At 45.2% G+C, this 10830-nt stretch overlaps 1 long non-coding RNA gene across 2 annotated transcripts in view; it reads right to left on the reverse strand.

The window, feature by feature from the left end:
* Positions 1-10585, reverse strand: part of LOC113406776 — a 28496-nt gene extending 17911 nt beyond the window's left edge. The window contains exon 1 of one of the 2 annotated variants that reach the window (XR_003369879.1): positions 10547-10585. This is a non-coding gene — a long non-coding RNA (uncharacterized LOC113406776). Of the gene's footprint in view, positions 1-2407; positions 2526-10546 lie in introns of those variants that run through there. The other variant, XR_003369878.1, reaches the window with a different exon arrangement.
* Positions 10586-10830: the final 245 nt, after the last annotated feature.

Raw genomic sequence — 10830 nt, forward strand, 5'->3', positions numbered from 1 at the left:
CCTGCAACACGATGCGGTCCCACCACTCTGTGCTTGTTTCCCGGGCCCAGAATCGGCGGTCCACGGCATGAACCTGCCCCAGTAACACCAAGATTTCCACATTGCTGGGGCCTGTGCCTTGTGAGAGGTCCATGTCAATTTCCTCATCACTATCGTCGCCGCGCTGCAATCGCCTCCTCCTCAGCTGGTCCTGGTTTGGCTTTGGCATGTCCAGGAGGCTCTGCATGTTTTCCAGGACAATGCGCGTGGTGTTCATAGTGCTCAGAATTGCCGCGGTGATCTGAGCGGGCTCCATGATCCCAGTGCTGGCTATGGCGTCTGGTCTGAAAAAAGGCGCGAAAGTAGTATCTGACGGACCAGGGGAAGAAGGGAGGGAGGGAGAGAGGGAGGGAGGGGCGAGTGACACCGCGTACAGGTACAGGGAATTAAAATCAAGAAAGGTGGCTTTGCATCAGGGAGAAACACAAACAACTGTCACACAGAATGCCCCCCCCCCAAAGATTGAACTCAAAAGCCTGGGTTTAGCAGGAGGGAGGGGGGAAGCAAATGAATGGAGAATAAATCTATTTTTTACATCTTAAGACGACGGCGCAGCATGACTGATAGCCCTTGGCATTTTCTGGGTGCTTGGCAGCAAATACTGGGCGCTTGGCAGTAAGCCTTCAGGTCTATTGCACGATCTGATGCCCACTGCAGTATGACAACGATGGATACCAGTCGTAATATACTATCTTCTGCCCAAAAGGCAAGGGGTTGCTGCTGTATAGCAATGTTGCCCCATCCTGCGAATAATACATCTGATAACCATCATCATCAAGGCAAGGGGGCTGGTGCAATGCAGCCCCACGGCTGCCAGCCCCATGTCTGCCAGCACCCAGATAGCCCTCGGCCTCTTCTGGGTGCTTAGCAGACAATATTGGGCACTTGGCAGAAAATAGCATACTACGACTGATAACCATCATTGTCTGCCCGGGTGCCCATGATCGACAGCCACTGCAGTACGATGACGACGGTTACCAGTTGTAATATACCATCTTCTACCAAAAGGCAAGGGGCTGGTGCAATGCAGCCCTACGGCTGCCAGCCCCACAGCTGCCAGCACCCAGATCGCCAATGAAGGCTACCAGTCATGCTGCACCGTCTACCGCCAAAAGGCAGTAAGCTGCTGCTGCTGTTTAGCAATGCAGTCCCACGTTTGCCGGCACCCGGAAGAGATATGGTGACGGTGAGCTGAGCTGAGCGGGCTCAATGCTTGGCGTGGTATGTTGTCTGCACAGGTAACCCAGGTAAAAAGGCGCGAATCTATTGTCTGCCGTTGCTGTGACGGCGGGGGAGGGGCCTGACGCAATGTACCCAGAACCCCTCGCGGCACTGCTTTGCATCATCCGGGCATTGCGATCTCAACCCATAATTCCAATGGGCGCCGGAGGCTCCGGGAACTGTGGGATAGGTACCATAGTGCAATGCGCCGGAAGTCGACGCTAGCCTCGGTACTGTGGACGCGGTCCGCCGACTTCATGCACTTAGAGCATTTTAGGTGGGGACACACACAATCGGCTGCATACAACCGGTTTCTATAAAACCGGCTTCTATAAATCCGACCTAATTCTGTAGTGTAGACATAGCCTGAGAGGTGTGATGTGCCCTATTCCTTGCAGTCAGGGCCCCTTGGATTCTATGATTCTGCAGCCACAGAATTTGGCATTTTCCCAAGATGGCATGGAATTTGGTCTATTGCTGAAGACAGCCACCCAAAATGTTGTGGTCTGTCTCGTTGCCCTGCTGCCTGCAGTTACCTTTTGCTCTCCATCTTTCCTAAAAGAGGAGATTAAGTGGATTATAGTGCATGCTTCCTACACTGTTCCCTGGAGCTAGGCAGCAGAGTGTATCTAAGAGCTGAAGTCCAGTTTGCAGTTCAGTGAGTGGAGAGAGCCAAAAGTATAGCTTGGTGAGCTTGACAGAGTAGAGAACAACACAGCAGCCAAGGCCTAGGGAGTCAGGTAAATGAGACACTGAAGCCGGCCACAAACCCTCCTTCTCTGACAGGGATGGAAAGAAGGTAGTTCTAAACCAGGCTGCTAAGAAAATACCATGGGAGTCAATGCCTAGGATTGGAGCTGGGCCATCTGAAAACCCTAGCAAAAAAATCCATCCTCAAAAATAATTGTAAAAAAAAATAATCAATTTTACATCAATTCATGTTTTCAATGATGAGCCACCCGTGTGTGTTTGTGGTATGACAGGGGGATTAGAATGAAAGGTATCACATACTGATAGAATACATTAATCCAGAGCCTTCGGGACTGTTTCCACAGAATTTGGTCCTTCTGTGCCGCGGAGTATACAGGGCCCTAATTATATGTCCCTTCATGAAGGTGCAAAATAACAGAAGTGCAGTTCAGATTACCTTTTTTTGATATTCACCAAGACTGCAGTTAACAGGCAACAGGCCTATAGAATGCACTGCACTTCACCCATTTCTCTGTAACTTCCTGCTTCTCTTCCACTCTCACTTAGCTTCTCCCCAGACCTAAAAAAGGTTCAGTGATACACATTCATTCAATGAAATATTTTCAATGTGCACTATTTAAGAAGACAATGGATATTTAAACAACCACCAGAAATTCCTGTCACTGCATAGAACTAGCATTTAATTCCGTTATGTGAAATAACTTTTTATATCTTTTATGTCCTGCTTCGCCCTCTTACAGATTACACATGCATTGATATTCTTTTCCTCACTATTCTGCTGTAGCTGAACATTTTTGGCTTGTGTTTCTTTAGCAGAAGAGGCAGAGTTGAAATCAAAAGGTTCTATGGCAGTTAGATTTAGGCAACCAGTGAAAAAGGCACCAACTGAAAAAAGTGTAGTGACAGCCACAAAACTCCCATAAAGGGAAGAAAGGCAGGGGATAGTCAGTGAGGAAAGGTTAATAGGAAGCTGAGCGAAAGAGGAAAGGTTAGTAGGAAACAGGGTGTGTGAGAAGTGTCAGAAAAGTGAAAGTGAGTTAAAGAGAGAAAAAGGGATGGAACAAAAAAAGAAACAAAGGCCCTAATTCAGCAAAGCATTTGAGGCAGAATTTTCAAAAGCACTCAGTACTGACCTAACTCTGCACCCATTGAAGTGAAAGAGAGAGGTCAATTCTGAGAGCTTTTGAAAATCCCACCCTTAAGCATGTGCTTAATTTTAAGCTCATAAATAATTCCACCCCTATGCTTAAGTCCCACTGAAGCCAGTGTGACTTGACCACAGGCTTAAGTGCTTTGCTGAAGCAGGATGTGATTACTTATGTGCTTAAAATTATGCACATATTTAAGAGTTTTGCTGAATCTGGTTTCATGAAAACCAGAGAAAAAGTTACTGAGAAATCAAAAAGAAACAAACTGTGAAATCCACATTAAAAAATAAATGAGTTCCTGGTTATTTCTTTATGCTCTGAGCATAAAGGTTGGATTACTGCCTGGTCTCTCTTTGGTTAAATATAAAAATAAAAACTTCTTTTTAATACAATGAATATATTGTAACACAGCAATTACCTCTGGCGAAAGATAATTAATTCAGTGAGTGATACCATTAATACTAAAGTAATTATTGACACAGGGTTGCAGCCTTAACTGTTAAGGGGACTCACAGTCCTCTACGCCTACTTGCACTTGCACTTCCAAAACAGATTGTGTAATTAGCTGGGAGAGGGTTAATCTTTCCAATATTACTATCTCTATGGTAACAGGACCACAGAGATAGAAGGAGCTGTGGAAATCATGAAAGCAGCCAAGAAGGCGGTGCTCTCCATTACTCCTCACTCTATGATACTGCTACCATAGAGAAAGAGAAGACACAGAGACACCATCTCATAAGTATACCAAAAATCATCTGGAACACTGTCAGCATGCCACGGGTTCCTTGTTATCTCTGTCCATCACCTGGAGCCTATGGACCACATTTTGCATACCACTGTTTAAAACTATTCTCTACCAACAAGACAAGGAAAAAATAACATCTTTATGTAATCATTGAATTATACTCCAAAAAATCCTGAAATTTATCACACTGCTCCTTATTTTTCAGCCTCTGGTCATCATTTTCACACCTTTCCTAATCAATTTAAAACTGTGGAGCAGTACCAAGTTTACTGCAGGAGGCGTGTTGTTCTGGAGCAATGCAAACAAATGGATGAAATATTCTGAAACATATCCAGAAAACTGAAAAAAATAGACTTTATATTAATTTGCAAAATAAATAAATAAAAACCGTAAATAAATAATATTCTTAAAATAAATGCAAAAATACAAAACCCCTACATTTAAATCTCAATATTTTACAAAGAAGATTAATGGGGAGAGTGAAGGATTAACTCTCAAATTCTATTCCTACTCTGCCTCTTTCTGATGATCTTGGGCAATTCACTTAATCTTTCTATGCTTTGTTTTACCCATCAGTAAAATAGGTATAATAAAATAATACTTTGCACTTCACAGAGATATTGTGAGACTTAATAAAAGTTGATGCATGCTGTGAGGGCCTACAGGCTGCACACCAGAAATGAGAAATTGGAGACGCAATTGAACAACCTAAATTAAGCCAGGCTTGGAGGAAACAGATTAGGTAGCAAAAAAGCAAATAAGTAAATGCTAGACAGAGTTTACGTTAGAGGTGCCCAATCCTGCATTAATTTCAGTGGCATTCCATTCAGATGCAGGGATTCACCCATACAGAATTCAAGGCTCCAGTGCTTCGAACACTTGCACTTATGTTCAACTTTATTCATGTGAGTCATTCTATTGATGAGACTACTCATGGGGAAAGTTAAGCACATGCATAAATGTCTACAGGATCAGGGCCTAAAGTTGGTATTATATCTAAAGAAGTTATTGTGTCACTGACAATTATTTTTGCAAAGCCATGGATAACTGAGGAGGTAATAAAAGACTGAGAAAAACAATTACGATATCTATTTTCAAAAAAGGAAAGAAGAATGGTCCTGGTGATTACCATTCTGTTCATCTGTGGTGCCCAAACTTTTCCTGTCATGTCCCCCCTTACCAGTAATGGAATGAGTCTGTGCTCCCCCTCCATTACTGCACAGTTGGCTCAACAGAGGAGCTTGGGCTGAAGGCAGAGCTGGGGGCAGAACTGGGGATGGGGGAGGAGCTGGGGCTAGAGGCAGAGCTGGCATGGGGATGGAGAAGGAATGAGGACAGAACTAGGCTGGAGCCAGGACTGGGCTGGGGGTGGAGTGGAGCTGTGGCTGGGCCAGAGCTGGGCAGGGGACAGAGCGGAACTGGGTTGCACTCCCTCCCTGCCCCCTGTGGGGGCTGGCCTGGGGCATGCCCCACAGTTTGGAGACCACTGCAGGGGTGCCAGAACAGGGGAGGGCCAGGAGGCCATGGCCCCATCACTTCTAAAAGTGGGAGGGCTATGCCCTCCCACTATTTACCAGCCGTGAGAGTGAGCGATGGGGAGATGGGGCGGAGAGGAGCAAGCGGTGGGCAGGGTTTTGAGGGGAAGAGGCGACACAGGAGTAGGGCCTCGGGGGAAAGGGTCGGCACAGGGGCTGGACCACTGCTATACATCTAAGTTCTATCACTGCTAAAATAAAACATCCAGTGAAAGAACTGAATAGTCATGGAGAGTAAACTACTTTCTCACTGTTAAATGTTTTCTCTTCAGTTCAGGGTTGAAGCTCATTGGCAGGGCACTGTGGAGAAGTCTGCTGTACCACTGCCCCCTGAAACTAATCTATGGATAAATATAGGGCTTCAGTTTCAACAAATGCCAAACTGGCACCTTTCAGGAGTGCTAAATTAACAACAAAAGCATTAAAACAGCAAGTGTATTGATATTTAAAAACTAGCAACATTTGGACAGGTTTATCGATATGCTACTGTGGAATCAAAGCTCAGTAACATCTCACTTCTTTACTTAGCCCCAACAAAGGAGGATGTGCTTCATTACTCTTTGGGGGCCCAGTAGCTATTTCAGGATCAATGTCAGGGGTTTAGAATGAAATACTCGGCCCTCTATGAGCTGAGGGGTGAAAACATTATCTACTATCCCAGCCTTTCTTGCCCATTATGGCTCGTACTTATCTGAAGAGAATCATGACAGTAGGAAGACTAAAAAATGAAATTGAGGGTTGGCTATTCAGAGTTCAGAGGCGAGGCATGGTAAAAATGTGCTACAATTTTTTAAACAAAATATTTGTAAGAAGGTCTACAAAACAGATGTACTTCTCAGTCCTGCAAACACTTTTTACTTGGTGTATTGCGTATTATCATGAGAACTTCCATTGATTATGTCTACACTGGTGAATTTAGGACCTTTAATTCACCAACATTGCAACACTACCAGTAAACAAGGGTAGATGTGATATAACAAAGTCTTATCTACACTACAGCCTCTATCACTGCTATCACAAGTGAAGCTGCAACTGTGATGAGTTATGGGTCCTAAATTTGCCAAGGTAAGCTGAAGACTGGATGGCTATTGTAGGAAGTAGAGGCTGGGTGGTAAGAGGACCCCTGCCAAGCCTCACGCAGTACATCCAGAACCCCCTAGCCCTCCATACCCAAACCCCACCCCACTGAACCTCAACCCCTGCATCTGGAGCCCCCCTGCACCCATACCCCCTGCCTCCGGACCCCCATCCCTGCACCCAGACCATCTCCCCACTGAGCTCCCTGCACTCAAACCCCCACCCTGATACCCCACCCCCTGCCCCACCCTGAGCCCCCACATTCAGACCCCCAACTAGCTGCACCCAGACCCCCACCCCACCAAGCCCACTCCCCCAGCACCCAGACCCCTCCGCTGAGCCCCAACCACCATCACCTGGAAGCCCCTGCAGAGTCCCATTGCCTCTGCACCTGGAACCCGCCCCCCAACGAGCCTCTGTGCATCCAGACCCCCACACACACATAGACCCCCCCCCACTGAGCTGCCTGCACCCAGATTGTCCCACACAGAATCCTCTCTCCCCACACTTGGATTCCTCCACACTTGGATCCTGCCTGGTTGAGCATGCCTTCCCCACACCTGGTATGCCTGGTGCAGTGGGGCAGAGCCCAGGGTGTTTCTAGGGCAGGCCCAGGCCTTGTGCTGTGTCAGGGTCAGGTGCAGCCTCACCACTGAGTCCATGTCCCAGGTATGCGGGGGCTGCAGGGTGATCTCCCACTTTCGTGCAGCCAATGGCCTGTGCTCCCCACTGTCATGCTGGAGCCTCTGCATTTATTTATTGACAAATAAAACTTGCATAATTTTGCAGAATTTTTAATTTTTTGGCACAGATTGACATCAAGAGTAGATGAGATAGAGAGACAAGCTGGGCAAGGCAGGACTCAAATTGGGCAGCGGGGAATCCCCCAAGCTCCACCCACAACCCAAGTTCTGCCCATTTGGGATACCAAAATGAGATGCCACTCACAATACATTGTGCAGGTGTTCAAATCTGATCATACGTGTTCTGCTGGGCTCCTCAGGCTTGGCACCCCTTAGTGGGATTTGGATACACCCACTGGATTATTAAGATGCAGGAACTATAGACAAGTGTCTAAGGCCCTGGCTCTAAGTATTACGTGATAATGACAGAATCTCAATGTTCATTACAGACAAAAGTGTCTAACCTTCATGGTTGTGAAAAAAATCTTAAAAACATGAACCAAGGGTAATTGATGCAATAATGTGCATCTGAGTCTGCAGACAGCATCCAGCAAAGGTAACCATTATAGCCAGAGAGGAAGCTGCTTGGCCTGACATTCATCACCGATAGCAGACCAAGCCCCTGCTGATCTGGGGGGACCTGGCCTGCTCAAGGTAAGGATTTGGGGATTGGCTGTCCCTTGGCAGCTCAGAGACCCCCCTAGGCTCTGTTCTTCCCTTTAACTTCACTGGTCAAATTGAGGCGAGGAGAGTGGTGATACTCTCCCAAATGACTCCCAATTGTGACACCAGAATGGACATCACTCACTGTAAATTGCATACATCTTCATAATATGATCATCCCTTTCCTTTCTTATATGCTGTGATCAGCAGTTAAGTAGTTAACAATTTTGATATTTAAATAATTGTAATTGTACAATATTTGACTCGATACCCCATTGAGATCAATGGAAGTAGTTAAGAAATCAAGACATCTTCCACTGGTTTCTATTTGTGCAGATCTGTTCATTTATAAGTAATAATGAGAATAACTTTTTTTAAATGTAAGTTTCACTAGTTAGCTTAGATTTGAGATCTAGTGAGATACTAGTGAATGACTGTATTTCTAAGTGTCTTGGAGATCTAAATGCTTGTTAGAGAGAGCCAAAAAAAGCCAAAGAGAGCAAAATTTCAGGAAGTGTTTATTTTTTTAAAGTTTCAAATGGAAGTTTCTGCCTTTATATGAAATAATTTAAAAAATTAAAGTAGGATGTTAGTCTATGGCCCTGATCTTGCAAAACCTTATATAGAAAGTATATGATTATTAAAGTCAATGGGACTCCTCACAGTGAATAAAGTTAGCTATGTGCCTAAAATCTTTACAGGATAGGGGCCTAAGCATGTTAAGTAAGGAGTGTAAATCTGACGGAAATGATTAGACATTAGGGGATACAAAATCTCACTTTAGCTACAATCTTGGTGAAACCTTAACTATGAAGTTATGATTGACAACACCATAATTCACACTACAGACCAGAGCAATTACAACCTGTTGTGTAGGCTGTCAGATCTCCATGGTACACCTTTTCCTTATATACTGTTTTTGCATTATAGTTTAAAAATGGTTATTAATAGAAAAATGATGTCTAGAATGTTTTGACTATGAATCATTGTGTATAAACTAAACACATACAAATGGTATAGACAGTACTATAGTTTTTCTTTCACTGCTTTCATTGAAACTGAAATTTTTGATACTTTATCAGTTCAAAGGTCATTTTTTTTGAAAGTTTGATTTTCACTAATCTTTTAGTAAATTAAGGGTGAAAATATATATGTATCTTTACTGCTATAAAGTGATTAATTATTTATTTTTGAACACAATTTAAAATAGCTAAACTTTACAAGTTGAAGTTTTTCAGGTGGCTAGTGCTTATTGTGAACTTGTTTCAAAGATAATTAGAGGGAAAGGATATAAAAATTTAAAAATCACTTTTGCAATGTACTATATAACATTTCCACTAAGTTTGAAGGACAATGTAATAAATTAAACACAGAATATCAATGTATGCAATGTTGTTGTAGTCATGTTGGTCCCAGGATATCAGAGAGACAACATAGGTGAGGTAGTAATATCTTTTATTGGGCCAACTTCTGTTGGTGAAAGAGACAAGCTTTCGAGCTTACACAGAGCTCTTCTTCAGGTCTCTCTACATAATGGCAATGTTAGTTATGTGATTATTTGTGTTATTTTTGCACTGCCATTTCACTGTGAAGTTCCAGAACTGCATAGTTTTGACCACACAGATCTAGAAGTGTGCAGTGAAATCAGTAGAAATATTAGGCCCTCAGCTTACAAACCTTTATACCTGTGAATAGTTTTGCTGAGCTTAATGGACTCACTCACATACATGAAGGCAAAATTTTTCAAAGATTATAAAAGTCAATGGGAGTACGGCACCTAACTCCCATTTGTGCCTTTGAAAATCTGCCCCAAAGTTAGGTATGTAAACAAGTGTTTGCAGGATCAGGGCCTTGCTTATTTAATCTTTTTTCTTAAGAAAAGAAGTTACATAAAATATCTTACAATACTTTTCCATTAAGGTTATAATTTTAGGCCCGGCCCCTGACCCTGCAAGCTACTCTGCACTAGTGCAGTGGATGGGTTCTGTGCAGGCACAGGGGTCCCTCACAGGAGAGGGTCCTTAAGCAGTTAAAAGCCAAGTGTAGTCTAGTAGTCTGAACAGGGGACTAAAAGTCAAGCAGGCCTGACTTCTTAACCTTCCTCCACAGCCCTGAGCAAGTCACAACCTACATCTCAGTTTCCCCATCTGTAAAATGGGGATAGTGATACACCAAACTAGCAGGTGGGATACCATGTTTAGTCAATGTTTATGAAGTGGCTCAATGATGAAAGAGTCTATATACATTGCTAAGCCTTGTTAAATGCCAAAGCTAACACTTTCAAAGGAAATCTTAATTTGCCTACATTGAAGGTAGGCAGTCTGTCCAGTGGCTAGTTATACACTCTGGGCCCAACGGTGCCCTCAGACGGGCCCACACAGCTGCAGTCCACTTCAGGCAGCGCTGCCTAGCTGTGTCTGAGGGCAGAATTGGGCCAAATACAGCGCTGATGTAAACTGACTTGTGGGAGCTGCTGCGGCCAAGGCAGAATCGGGCCCCACAGGCTACAGCTGTGCCATGGGGGCGAGTTACTCTGAGCGCCTCAAACTTCTGCGTGGCCTGGCTCGGGGGGGGGGGGTCGGGCTGTAACGCGAGCGCTGCACTGGCAATGGGCTTGGGGATGGACTGGTTTATTATCGGGTGCGCTTAACTTTCTCGATGTTGCTCCCCCCCCTCCTCTCTCTGAGTCTCCCTCCCCCGCCCCCCTCTCACCCCCCCCTTTACCTTGACAAGTCCATGGGGCTGATGGTGAATGACTGTCTCTCTCCCCAGGGTCTGGGGCTCTGGGTGACATTCCCCCCTCCCCCCCATGAGTGGCGGTTGGGTTGCTAGTGCGGGAGCGCGCGCTAGCGGGGAGGGGGTGGAGCGCGCGCCAGCGGGGAGGGGGAGGGGTGCTATTGACAGCAGCGCCGGGTCCGTAGCGCTGCCTCAGCGCAAGCGGCTCTCCCCCTCGCTCCCCCCCCCATTCCCGGCATGCCCCGGGGCAGCGGGGCTGGCTCTAACGAATT

The sequence above is a fragment of the Terrapene carolina genome, unplaced genomic scaffold (genome assembly GCF_002925995.2).
Source record: "Terrapene carolina triunguis isolate 2854851 unplaced genomic scaffold, T_m_triunguis-2.0 Scaffold139, whole genome shotgun sequence".
Lineage (NCBI taxonomy): Eukaryota > Metazoa > Chordata > Testudines > Emydidae > Terrapene > Terrapene triunguis.